Genomic DNA, 14,869 nt, shown 5'->3' on the forward strand with positions numbered 1-14,869 from the left:
ATCAACCGCTAGGAGGAATGGTAATGGTGACATTAAGCAGCCTTGCTTTACTCCTGTTGTGATGTTAAATGCCTCCGTCAACTGGCCTTCATGTATGATTCTACACTGCATTCCAGAATAGATGTTCTTAATGATGGTGATGAACTCCTCGGGTATGCCGTAGTGTCTCCTGAGTTGCCAGAGCTCTTCCCTATCCAGACTGTCGAATGCTTTCCCAAAGTCCAGAAATACAGTATATAGCGGTGACCTAAACTCTTGCGATTGTTCCAGGATGATTTGCAGGGTTTAGATTTGGTCGGCACATGATCTATTTTTCCTGAATCCAGCTTGGTCGTCTCTAAGCTCTGCATCCACTGCTGCCTTGAGGCATTTCAAAATTACTCCGTTTAGGATTTTGCCTGGTACGGATAATGGCATTATTCCCCTGTAGTTGTCGCAAAGGCTTAAATTACCTTTCTTGGGACTTTTTGCCACTTGGCCTTCCTTCCATTCCCTAGGCACGTCCTCTTCCTCCCAGATCCTAGCAAACAGGTCATATAGCATGTGTGTGGATGTTTGTTATTCTTGGAGAGCATGATGGCTTTTTTAATCTCTCTTTTTGATGGCCGTCTGTCGTCAACTGACTTCTGCAGATTGCATATTTGCCCTTATTGCCGGAGATGGTTGGTTTAGTAGGTGCAAGAAGTGCTCAACCCACCATTTGTTCTTCTTGTGTTTTCAGTGTCCTTCCTTCCTTTGACTGGGAGGTTCCCTTTCTGGTATTTTTTGGTCAGGAGTCAGATGTTGTCATAGAGAGCTTTGGTGTTGTTTTGCCTTGCCGCTTCCTCCGCTTCTTTTGTAAGCTCAGCCACATAGTTTATCTTATCTGTCGTAGCACTCCTTTTTATCTGTCTATCTGCTCTACTGCATGCCTTCCTTGTTTAATACTTTCTTTAGTTTCTTCCTGTCCTCTCTGATCAGAGTTGAGAGCCACTCCTGATGTTTCCTCTTCTTGAGCCCGACTGATGCTTCACAAGCTCCTGTAAATGCCTCCTTTACCCGCTGCCAGTGGAGTTCTATTGTCCTGGGTTCCTCTTCGGTTTCTTCCTTCTCTTGTAGTACTATGAGGCGGCTTCTAAGTTCTATTTGGAAGTCAGCTTGTTTATCTTTGGTGGCCAGTAGTGGCACATTGTAGCGCTTGCCTATTGAGGTGCTGTTGTGAAGTTTTTTCAGCTGAAGTTTTAAGTTAGCTACTAGAGCCCGACCGATATATCGGCCGGCCGATATTAGGCATTTTCAAAACTATCGGTATCGGCATTTATAATGGCCGATAAATGAATATTTCAAAAATAAAATAAAAACGAAACACCCTTCAACCATGTCATGAGTGTTGGCGTTGTATAGTTTAGTTTGTCCACCAGAGGGCACTCTACACCGTCCCTGTTGGCAACACTCGTGTATAACTCGTGCTGATCCAGCCAGAGTCGGGCAGAGAGAACCAGTTATCCGCGAGTAAGATCATCGGTGAAGTGTGTTCATGGTGAGTTGGTCACGAGACATACATTGCTTGAATAACAATTAAAAGAACATCCCCATCAGTTCTCTTAACTCAAATAAGCATGACAAAATTCGTGACTATCATGTCCAGTTTTGCTGCTGTTAAATAAGCCGAGAGTGAAGCGGAATTAGCTAGTAGCTAATAACGTTACGTTGTTACAGTGTAGTTGACTGACTGTCCTTTTAACTTTTGACAATGTGACTGAAGTATTTCTTTAATAGCGTGACAGTTATAGCAATGAGACGTATCATCTCTCCTTGGCCTGTTATATTGAAAATGTATGTTTTACAATTTGCAGTATGACGTTATCCATTGCTAAATTATGGCTCATCATAGACTAGCTAACCACAAAACTAGCTAATGCCACTATCAGTGGAAGACCACTAACGTTAACATTAATGAGCTTGGAAACCACAACGAACTTATTCTGCCTAAATAAAGTACTGTAATGATTACTGTATTTATAACTAGCATATCTCTAATTACAGTCCCTGCATTGTAAAATGTAAGTTAGACTTGCGAGGAGTGAACATTTAGACATAGAGAAAAAGTATCAAACGTAGCTTGTGCATAAAAGTTAGCTTTTCTTTTACACGTGTGTGAAATCCAATGACGCCAAGTGTGCGTTGCAGACTGTCGTACAGCCGCAGCATTAACGAGTCACATAATGGATTTAGATCGCTAAATAGTAGGTTTTAGAAGGCAGGCAGCAACTGATGATTGAAAATGGTTTGATGTAGCTTGATGGAAAGAATTTAAAAAGTGCAGGTAAAGGGATGCATTATCATATTATTTTAGTTAAAACTCATAAATAACTATAAATAACTAATGTTAGGGAAATCGGTTAATGTTTTGTTGCGCGTTTCTGAAAAAAATAAATATCGGCCGATATATCGGTTTTTAAAACCAACAAATATTTGTATCGGTATCGGCCTTCAAAATCCTTTATCGGTCGGGCTCTATTAGCTACCAATAGATGGTGATCCTTGGCTACGTCAGCCCCCCTCTTCACTCACACATCTTGTACGCTTCTCCTGAATCTCTTAGAGATGCAGAAATGATCTGGTTTTCTGTCTTCATGTCAGGAGATACCCAAGTGACCCGGTGGCATGGTTTGTGAGGAAAGAGGGTTCCACTAATGACGGGATTGTGGTTGGCACAATGGTTGGCAAACGGTTCTCCGTTCTCTTTCATCACTCCAAGGCCATGCTTTCCCATCACTTGTTCGAAGACAGTGTTATCACTGGCAACCCTAGCATTCATATCCCCCATCAAAATGGTGAGAGCCTTCTTATTGCATTTCCTTATGGTTTCCTTTAGCTTTTGGTAGAAATCTTCCTTTGCCTCTTCTTCTCCGTCATTGGTGAGGGTGTAGCACTGGATGATGTTAAGACTGATGCGTTTATGTAAGGTCTTAAATTTGGCCAGAATGATCCTTGGACTACCTGGTTCCCATCCTAAGAGAGTCTTCTGCGCTTCGTTCGATAGCATGATTACCACCTCATCTGAGTAAGCAGCCTGATCTCCTGTGTTTCCAGAGTATATGATTGATTCACCTGCATTTGTCCTGGTAATGTAATTAAAGTAAATTAATTAACATGTAATTAAAGTGGTGCATGTCGATTACGATCAGGTTATTGTATTACTGAGTTGCTAACACTAATACATTCCTGTGTGAGCAGAGTTTATTTTGTGTAGTTGATGTTGTTGACTAGCTATGCTACAACACCTGATGTGTCTGGGGGTGTGGAGAATGCGTCATGATTGCGAAATGGTGTTAACTGAATGCCAAATATGCATTTGAAGGGAAAAGGCTGCAATTCCGATAGCAATGACACTCCTTGATGGCAGCAGCCATCCCACATGAAGAACAGCTACAGGCAGCTTTTTTCTTGCTTCCTCATCAACGGCAGGCACAGAGCCAGGGCCTCCACCTGCAGTCATGAGTTCTGAGTGATTACGGCTGCCTGGTCTGGTCTAGGTGGGTGCTACATGTCTAAGTAACATCCACACTAATGAATGGCAGGTCCAAAATGGTCAATGTTATTTACTTCACCTGTCGGGGATGGGGGGGGGGGGTCCTGTCTGGTGTTAATCCTTAATTTACTCCAGGACACAAGGACAACATTAAAAACTACAAGAATCCAAGACAAACCAAATCAGCCACAGCTGCATGTACACAAGACATCAGATTTTACTTTGTGCAACTTTATGAAAAAATATAATTTAGTTGGCATGAACAACATTATGAACCTGTTGGATGAGTGGTGAGACATCTAAACTACGTGCGTAGAACAGCCTCCTGTGCCTTTGAGCCATCCCATTTCCGTGGCGCAGCCTCAAACTGCGTCAGTCCAGCACAGGCTACTTAAAGGGTTTCCCTCCCTGAAGCGGTGCACTCTCCTCTGCTGCAGACCAAGTGGCGCACACTCCTAAACCCAAGACTTCACGGCTGAAGGTAAGACACCGTTTCATTTATGCATGCACATTAGCACTGCCCTGTTCAGGGGCCACATACGGGCCAATATGATCTCAAATGGGCGGGACCACTAATATAAAAGTATAATAACCTAGAAATAATGACAATTCCAAATGTTTCAAAATATTTATAATTAATGAACTATCCATTTACAAAACATTTTATGAATAACCTGGAATTTCTGCAATTGTATTGTTGTCCGCCGTTTAGTTCTGGATGTTGTGTTCTGTCCGCTACTCTTACTAAAACAGTGGATGAATTAGGAATAGCAGTTCCTTTTGTAGCGCTCAGTCACTTTATTTTACAGGAGAGTGGGTAAACCGCCTCAAAACTAATCACTCTTTGCATGGGAGGTGAACGGATGACAGGTCTACTAAAGTATTAGATTTGGGATGTGTGTATAGCAGCAGTAAGAATGTATGACTCTTTCTAGGGTGCAGAGAGACCTGGTTAGCTTCATATACAGTTAGGCTATATCGCAGACATTAACAAAACCACTGTGGCCCCATCGGTCCCAACTAGTTACCAGGAAATACATTATCACGAAGGTACTTCTGGAAGCACACATAACATTTATTTTTGACCAGGTGGTCTCAACTTTTGAATTTAATATCAAAACAAAATTCGTTTGAATCCAGTTCACAGTGTTATAACAGTACTCACAGTTCCTGGGACTCAGGATGCAGTTACATATAATTTGGCAAACCCCCTCCTTCAGCAGTGTCCCATCACTGAGGTGAAGAAACATGTCCTCAGGTTTTGTCCACGTTCATAATCATCCAGTAGGTTCTCAGCAGCTTGGTGCAACAAGTGTTTCCCAAACACAAGTCTCTCATACTGCTAGCACTAGGAGCTAACCAACAACAGTCCGCAGTGTGGTCACGGTTTAGCATCAATTAAGTAGAATTGCTGATGGAAAAGGCTCCCACTGAGCGTCCAGTCTCTCCAGCAAACAAATGCATGCAAGTCGTGCAGGCAGGCACGTAACTAAATCATATTAAATAAATATAGCTTACTGAACTAAGTTTTAGTGGTGACTTTCTTTCTCACTCCGTCTCTTTCCTCTTGGTCCCACACACCTGGAAACAGGTAGGTTAACTTGAACATCACTAATTGGCTAATCAAACAGATTGACACCTGTTCATACCATTAAGTCTATGGTGCGTTCGAGAACCATGTTGAACATAGGACAGACCATATACTTAATGAACTGTCCCATATACCATCTTCCATATATCTTCCATGTAATTTCCACATTGTGCACTTTGCAAATTCATGCCGCGGGCCAGATTAGATCCTCTGGCGGGCTGGTTTTGGCCCGCGGGCCGTATGATTGACACCCCTGCTTTAGGAGTTTATTAATTCAAAGTGAAATCAAAGTGCTGCAGACTGATGGTTTCTCTCTTCTCACCTTCTTGCCAGAACTCTACATCACAGACAACTTGGACATCGACATGGCCAGATCTGTTCTGAAGGTAGAAGGAAGCAAATACCTGACCGTCTTGTGGTCCAACGATACACCCACGCTGTATGCTAAAGACCTCCAGTCAGGTCAAGGTACAGCATCTCACTGGTGTTGCTCAACAGTTTATACAGCGGTTAGCCGTTGTTTAAAATTACAACTTTATATAAGTATCTCCCAACAAAATCATGAACTGAATAAACCAACAAAAAAAGATTTTAATAAAATATTGAGTAATTAGTCATTTGTTTCTTTTAGAACCTTCCATGTTCATAGAGAGACGTGAAAAGGGCCAGGTACGCCAGGTGGCCTTCCATTTTGAGGATAAGAAGAAAGGTAACTTCTACTACCCAAAGGTTGAAAGTGATGGAAACAACTCCTTTCAGGTAAATAAAACACTAAAAGTGTAGTAAAGAATCGGTGCACGTCCATTTGTTGCAGTTTTCTCCTTCCAAGCCTCTTGAAAAATAGGTCTTTTAATTTACTCTGTAAAATGAAACCAAAGACGTTGCTGGATTCTATGTTTTGTGTGTTCACAGTTGCGGGTGGATCACTACACTAAACGCCAGTCAGTGTCACAAGATGATCGTCACTGGTTTAAGTTCGTGGACATCGGTAGCAGCGAACACAAGATGCTGCAGCCTGTGGTTTCTCCTGACTGTTACATCTCAATAGAGGGTTCCAGTTTGGTGCTGAAAGCCCAACTCTATGGTGTCAGAGTCACAGAGGAAGAAGCCAGCACGTCTTAGGAACCGCTCCTCACACCGTCGCCTCCTGATCCTAACTTGGCCTGCTGAGCACCTGAGTAGGATTTGCTCTGGCTCGCCCCCTTTATCTGGCGCACTTTCTTGACAACGCCAGAGGCCAGGTTGTCTTTTAAATAGATTTATCTTTTCCCTTAAGCAGGTGGTTTATTTAATTTCCTATGAGGTATTAGAACATTGTAGGCTTTATTATTTAAGTTTGGGTTGTAGGTGGCTGGCAGTCCTGTTTTTTGTTTTTGTTCATTTTATTTTATTTTAGTCTTTAAGTAGTCGAGTTACTTAGTGGAATGAGGTCGGGGCTGGCCCTGTTCCGACTTCCTCTTTTGTTTTTTTGGCCGGCACCTGCAGTCCTTTTTAATTCTTTGAATTTGCTTTGTTTGGTTTTTCTCCCCTGCTCTTTCTGTAAGTTTAAATAAAACACACGTTTGAACCTTCAACTGTGGTCTGGTGTCCCTTTTATATGTTATGAGCCGTTTTAGAAAAGGAGACCGTAAGATATTTGGGGGCTCGTCCAAAAAGAAAGTTTTGGAATTTAATTATTATTTTTTTTTTCTCAGAGGCTTGTTTGAGCCGTGTTGCTGAGATGGCGTTTTTTCTTGTGTGGGCTTTGTTAAAAACGCAGTGACTTTTTCTTACACTGTTGGCTTTTGGTGTTTTTGCTGTCTCGCATTGCTGCTTTGTGCCTTGTGCATTTTGTGTACACAACATGCTGGTAGCATTCGTATTGATTCTTATCTGTGTGCTGCCTGACACTGTGGTTTGTGTCTTTGATGAATTTTGGCCAACACTTTGTATTAGGGATGCACCGAAATGAAAACTCGAAAATGCCAAAACCAAAACACCGAAAGAAATTATTGTGACTTACAGTTGTTAGTACCATTGCATTTATGGCTATGACTGTGTACTACCCTCACTAAAATCAATGCATTGCAATTGCATAAATTAATAGTAATGTTTCAAAGAGTAAATCAATTACAAAATCATGAAAATATTTATTTAGCACATTCCAACAATGCACAAAATAAAATTCAAAATAAAATGTTTAACTTGACCCCACTCATGTGTACATTAAATAATAATGGAGCAGAAGCTTTTGCAGCTGCAAATCGGCATCGATCCACTGTGCGGTTAGACTGAGCATATTTGTTTTTATTTTTATTAAGAAAAATTGGTGCACTGCACCTTTAGAAAAATAGCGCTGTCCCTTTAAGAAAGACAGTAGTCTTAATTGAAGCTGGGCATGGCTATGGATGTGTGCTGCTGAACAGGATTGTTGCAATAACAGTTGTCTTATCACTGTGCTCTGAGGATTATCACTGATTGTAGCCGCCTCACCCACCACTGTGAACTGTATGCAAAAGCTGGCATGCCTTCCCTGGATATAAGACGCTATACACACTGGATGACTCTAGTTTATAAGGCTCTTCTTGGCTTGGTTCCCACATATTTAAGCACTTTTCTTCGGAGAACTAAAAGCTGTTATGCCCTACGATCAAATGACATTCTGCATTTTTCTGCTCCTCATGTTCGAACTGAAACGGGTAAAAAAAAAAAAAGCATTCAGTTTCTCTGCCCCCTCTGCTTGGACTGCCCTCCAATCTGAACTGAAAATGTCAGAACTTGTTTCATTGGAAGCATTCCGCTCTGTTTTAAGAAACCGACAGTGGAAATCTTTTGAACAGTGCCTACGTTCTTAAACTGTTACTGTACCTACAACTTCTGCACTTTATTTCTCGCATCTTAATATTTCATGTTTTTTATGTTTGATTTTTACTATTTGTTTGTTATTGTTGTATGTCTGTCAGTGGGTCTTTATATAATATTTATATAATACTTTATATATTGAAATACGTCCACACGGCAGACATGCCCGTGTTGGCTGCAGTTGTTGCTTGCGTCATCACAACATTCTGTTTCGGCCGTGTTGTTTCTGTGATAAAAGTCTTTCGGCTGAAAACCGAAAATGCACTTTTGGGCCACCTTCGACCGAAAATTTTCTGTGCCCGAATATTCGTTGCATCCCTACTTTGTATTTTGCACTTGAAATGCGGTGTTTAGAACTAAGAGAGAGAGAAGAAATTAACGAAAGGGAACTAAAAGAAAAACAAATGCTTATTGGTTTTGAACGTGGTAAAATGGAGGTTGAAGAACAAAGTTTGAAGAATTCGAAACTAAACAGGCCTCTTCTGCATTTGCTTTGCGCTCCGAGGCTCCGAGGATGGAGGTTTTGATTCGAATAAATGGATTTGTCTAGTTCCACCATTCAATGAGAGAGATGTCGATTGCTATTTTGTAATGTGCGAACGTTCAGCGAATACTTTGAAAGGGCCAAGAGATGTGTGGCTGTTACTTTTGCAGTCCGTGTTGACGGGGAAAGCTCAAGGCGTTTATGCGCCCATGGCCCCGGAAGCATGTCTTGACTATGACCAGGTGAAGTCGTCTGTGCTGCGAGCTTGTGCCTGAGGCATATAGGCAAAACTTTTGTAGGCTTAGAAAAACGGACAGCCAGACCTTTTGTCACTTTGGTCGAGAAAAAGAAGCGCTTTTTGATCAGTGGCGCCAATCCACAACAGTGCATAACTTTGAGGATTTGAGGGGCTTAATTCTCTTAGAAGAATTTAAAAATTGTCTGTCTGAAAACATTTGCAGTCATATTAACGAACAGAAAGTTAAAACTATGGCTGATGCAGCTGTCCTCTGAAGAATATGTTCTGACGCACCGGGAAAATGAGCGTAGCACTCCCGCACCTAAACCTTTTATTTTCGTTTCAACTGAACGCACACTATCAGGGTGAGGATAAAAACAGGGCACATACAAACTTTAAAGCGAAAGTTTGTTTTTGCTGTAAGAAGCCTGGTGACACAATACATGTGTGACCTTGTTCTGAAAAAGAAAGTCAAGACACCCAAGACAGTGAACTAATCATTTATTATTTACATATTTGCATTTGTACTGTTAATACTGCAAGTAGAAACATTATTTCTTGGTTGTTCACGTTGAGCAGCAGTGTATAGGATGTTGCAGTACCTAAGAGTCCAGCAGAGGGCGTACTGAGACTGTTACAGAGGTTAAGGTCAATGTTAAGCACTAGAAGAAGTTAGGGTTAGGGTTACTGACCTTGGCTGAAAGTCACGCAGCCAGATAAAAATAACACATGTGTAATGTGCAAGTCGGTTCCTTAAAACCAATTCAACTAAGTCAGACATGTGGACAATGGATTATTTCTGAAGATGCCAAACTTACCTAATACACAGTCTCCTACTCTCACTCCTGAAGCAGAAAACGGCCTTGAAATATATGCTCCATTTCTGATGAAAGGGTTTGTCTCCCTCTTTGAAGAGGGTCCAGAAGTTCCTGTCAAAATTTTGCGAGACAGAGCAGCATCACAGTCAGTTTTGCTGTAGGGGGTCCTTGCTGCCTTTGTCTGTTAAATCCTCCATAGATTCCGGTGCATAGGAGTCCCTCTCCATGTTGTACGCCTCGAGTCGGACCTCGTAAAAGGGCGTGTGGTTGTTGGTGAGGTCAGAGCTTCCCGTGGATGGGGTTTCCTTTATCCTGGGTAATGTCTTGGCGGGAGGTAAAATTCTTTTCAATCTCAAAGTTATTGCAGTTCCTGAACAAGTTGGAACAAAGGTTTCCTCAGGTGTTCGCAAGGGCAATGAGGGATAGAAGTCACCTGATGATAAAGACGTGGTCAGTGGTGGACAGTAACGAAGTAAATTTACTTGAGTACTGTACTTAAGTACAGTTTTTGAGTATCTGTACTTTACTTGAGTATTATTTTGGGGGGATACTTTTATTTTCACTCCACTACATTTGAAGGACAAATATTGTACTTTTTACTCCACTACATTTCTGATGATGCTCTCGTTACTCGCTACTTTTGAGCTTACGTCAGCTGATTATTTTTTTCATTTTTTTTCAAAATTCTGAGAAAATAAACTGTTTCTGCTGATTCGCATATGGTTTGTCTTAGTCGTGTTGTCGTACCTGTACGTCATGCCATACAATCCATACAATGGAGGAAGAAACTGGAGAAACACCTGGAGAAACTCCCACCGAGCACCCGTGGCCTTATCTCAAACCCACGTTTGAGATTTTTGCCACAAAAAGTGATTTGTTTCAGTTTAAATGTTTGTTGTGCTTACCGCGACCAAATTATATCACGGCCTACAAGAACTCGTCTTCCAACCTGAAAAAGCACGTCGCGGTATGTAAAGTAGCTACTGACGTTAGCTAGCTTAATGTTTGTTAAATTGCTGATGAACATTTTAAACGTAATTGTATGAGCTTGTAGTGAGTGAGTGTGAGAGAGAGAGAGAGAGAGAGAGAGAGAGAGAGAGAGAGAGAGAGAGAGAGAGAGAGAGAGAGAGAGACTGGGTGGGTGCGCGCGCGTACGTTAGTGATGTGTGTCTTTGATGTGGGTTATCCGGCTCATTTTTGGCTGTGATGCATGATATAAGTAAAGTAAACTGGCCAATAAGTTGTTTATCCGTCAATATCAGTTATTGTACTGCCTATTTAACTGAAGATTTTCAGTTCATATTTTCTATCTTTTTTTATGTAGAGAAAGCATGGATGTCAGATGCAAAAATATACTGAACTGACCGCAGCTGACCTGCAAGAGAAAGAGTGAGGCTGTGGATTGTAGAGTGGATTGTATAATGACAATAAAGCTACTTTCCTTTCCTGTATTTCCTGAGATACTTTTTAAATACTTTTACTTAAGTATTTTTTTAAGCAAATACTTTAGTACTTTACTTAAGTAATATTTTGACTAAGCTACTTTTACTTGTATTGGAGTAATATTTGACAAGGAGTACCTGTACTTTTACTCAAGTAGTGAAGGTGTGTACTCTGTCCACCTCTGGACGTGGTGGATTCAGCCAATAGCTTCATTGCAGATTGTAACAGTTCAGCCTTGCTAGCTGTTTCTGTTCCTCCTCCTCCTGTTGCTCCTGCAGCGCCAGCTGCTAGTTCTCACGGTGAAGACCGGATCTCTAAAAGGGAGAGCAGCTTATTGTCGAACAGAAACGGGACTTGTCTCTCTCAACACTCTTCGATGCGGTTGTGCCAGGGAATGGCGTTGACCACATTTCTAGGGGTTACGTTCCTTCCAGTGGGGGATTGGCCTCCCTTAGCCTTCTCCCTCCCGGGCCACAAGGCAGTGGCCCGGGAGTGCCATTCTTAGTCTGTTCTCTCCACCAAGACCTGCCAAGGGAGACCCTAGCAAGAGCACCATGCTCAAGACAACATAGCTCAAAGGTTCACAGGGACACGCAAACCTCTCCACCACAAAGGTGATGGTCCACAGAGATGTGAGATGCACAACAAGGCTTCACATACTCATAGATATGCCAATCAGGCATAACATTACGACCACCTTTCTAATATTGTGTAGGTCTCCCAAAGAGTTGTGACTCATCAGAGAATGGACATGGACCTTCTGAGGGTGTCCTGTGGTGTCTGGCAACACAATGTTGTTAGTGGGTGGCCTTTGAGGGGAAGGGCCTCTGTGGACCATCCCACAGATACTTGATCAGTTTGGGATCTGGTGAATTTGAAGGCCAGGTCAACACCTTGTGCTGTTCTTCATGTTTTTTTTTTAGTTGTTCCTAAAGTGTTTTTGTGTGTGTGTCTGTGTCAGGCTGCATCCTGCTGGGGATGGCTGCTGCCATCAAGGAGTGTCATTGCTATGGGGTGGGGGTACCTGGTCTGGTCTAGGTGGGTGCTACATGTCTAAGTAACATCCACACGAATGAATGCCAGGTCCAGAAGTTTCCCAGCAGAACCCGTTGTCACAAGATGGTCAACGTTATTTACTTCACCTGTCGGGGATGGGGGGGGGGGGTCCTGTCTGGTGTTAATCCTTAATTTACTCCAGGACACAAGGACAACATTAAAAACTACAAGAATCCAAGACAAACCAAATCAGCCACAGCTGCATGTACACAAGACATCAGATTTTACTTTGTGCAACTTTATGAAAAAATATAATTTAGTTGGCATGAACAACATTATGAACCTGTTGGATGAGTGGTGAGAGATCTAAACTACGTGCATAGAACAGCCTCCTGTGCCTTTGAGCCATCCCATTTCAGTCCAGCTACTTAAAGGGTTTCCCTCCCTGAAGCGGTGCACTCTCCTCTGCTGCAGACCAAGTGGCACACTCTCCTAAACCCAAGACTTCACGGCTGAAGGTAAGACACTGTTTCATTTATGCATGCACATTAGCACTGCCCTGTTCAGGGGCCACATACGGGCCAATATGATCTCAAATGGGCGGGACCACTAATATAAAAGTATAATAACCTAGAAATAATGACAATTCCAAATGTTTCAAAATATTTATAATTAATGAACTATCCTTTTACAAAACATTTTATGAATAACCTGGAATTTCTGCAATTGTATTGTTTTATTGTTCTGGATGTTGTGTTCTGTCCGCTACTCTTACTGTGGACAGTGGATGAATTAGGAATAGCAGTTCCTTTTGTAGCGCTCAGTCACTTTATTTTACAGGAGAGTGGGTAAACCACCTCAAAACTATTCTGAGTAATCACTCTTTGCATGGGAGGTGGGACCTGGAAACAGGTAGGTTAACTTGAACATCACTTATTGGCTAATCAAATAGATTGACACCTGTTCATACCATTAAGTCTATGGTGCGTTCGAGAACCATGTTGAACATAGGACAGACCATATACTTAATGAACTGTCCCATATACCATCTTCACCAGATTAGATCCTCTGGCGGGCCGGTATGATTGACACCCCTGCTTTAGGAGTTTATTAATTCAAAGTGAAATCAAAGTGCTGCAGACTGATGGTTTCTCTCTTCTCACCTTCTTGCCAGAACTCTACATCACAGACAACTTGGACATCGACATGGCCAGATCTGTTCTGAAGGTAGAAGGAGGCAAATACGTGACCGTCTTGCGGTCCAACGATACATCCACACTGTATGCTAAAGACCTCCAGTCAGGTCAAGGTACAGCATCTCACTGGTGTTGCTCAACAGTTTATACAGCGGTTAGCCGTTGTTTAAAATTACAACTTTATATAAGTATCTCCCAACAAAATCATGAACTGAATAAACCAACAAAAAAAGATTTTAATAAAATATTGAGTAATTAGTCATTTGTTTCTTTTAGAACCTTCCATGTTCATAGAGAGACGTGAAAAAGGCAAGGTACGCCAGGTGGCCTTCCATTTTGAGGATAAGAAGAAAGGTAACTTCTACTACCCAAAGGTTGAAAGTGATGGAAACAACTCCTTTCAGGTAAATAAAACACTAAAAGTGTAGTAAAGAATCAGTGCACGTCCATTTGTTGCAGTTTTCTCCTTCCAAGCCTCTTGAAAAATAGGTCTTTTAATTTACTCTGTAAAATGAAACCAAAGACGTTGCTGGATTCTATGTTTTGTGTGTTCACAGTTGCGGGTGGATCACTACACTAAACGCCAGTCAGTGTCACAAGATGATTGTCACTGGTTTAAGTTTGTGAACATCGGTAGCAGCGAACACAAGATGCTGCAGCCTGTGGTTTCTCCTGACTGTTACATCTCAATAGAGGGTTCCAGTTTGGTGCTGAAAGCCCAACTCTATGGTGTCAGAGTCACAGAGGAAGAAGCCAGCACGTCTTAGGAACCGCTCCTCACACCGTCGCCTCCTGATCCTAACTTGGCCTGCTGAGCACCTGAGTCAGATTTGCTCTCGCTCGCCCCCTTTATCTGGCGCACTTTCTCGACAACGCCAGAGGCCAGGTTGTCTTTTAAATTGATTTTTCTTTTCCCTTAAGCAGGTGGTTTATTTAATTTCCTATAAGGTATTAGAACTTCGTAGGCTTTATTATTTTAGTTTGGGTTGTAGGTGGCTAGTAGTCCTGTTTTTGGTTTTTGTTCATTTTATTTTATTTTAGTCTTTAAGTAGTCGAGTTACTTAGTGGAATGAGGTCGGGGCTGGCCCTGTTCCGACTTCCTCTTTTGTTTTTTTGGCCGGCACCTGCAGTCCTTTTTAGTTCTTTGAGTTTGCTTTGTATGGTTTTTCTCTCCTGCTCTTCCTGTAAGTTTAAATAAAACACACGTTTGAACCTTCAACTGTCGTCTGGTGTCCCTTTTATATGTTATGAGCCATTTTAGAAAAGGAGACCGTAAGATATTTGGGGGCTCGTTCAAAAACAAAATTTTGGAATTTATTTTTTCTCAGAGGCTTGTTTGAGCCGTGTTGCTGAGACGCAGATTTTTTCTTGTGTGGGCTTTGTTAAAAACGCAGTGACCTTTTCTCACACTGTTGGCTTTTGGTGTTTTTGCTGTCTCGCATTGCTGCTTTGTGCCTTGTGCAATGCTGGTAGCATTCGTTCCTCATTCCTTTGATTCTTATCTGTGTGCTTCCTGACACTGTGGTTTGTGTCTTTGATGAATTTTGGCCAACACTTTGTATTAGGGATGCACCGAAATGAAAACTCTTGGTCAGAACCGAAAATACAGAAACCAAGGCCGAAAACCGAAACACCGAAAGAAATTATTGTGACTTACAATTATTAGTACCATTGCATTTATGGCTATGACTGTGTACTACCCTCACTAAAATCAATGCATTGCAATTGCATAAATTAATAGTGATGTT

This window comes from Chelon labrosus (assembly GCF_963514085.1).
Source record: "Chelon labrosus genome assembly, chromosome: 9".
Classification (NCBI taxonomy): Eukaryota; Metazoa; Chordata; class Actinopteri; order Mugiliformes; family Mugilidae; genus Chelon; species Chelon labrosus.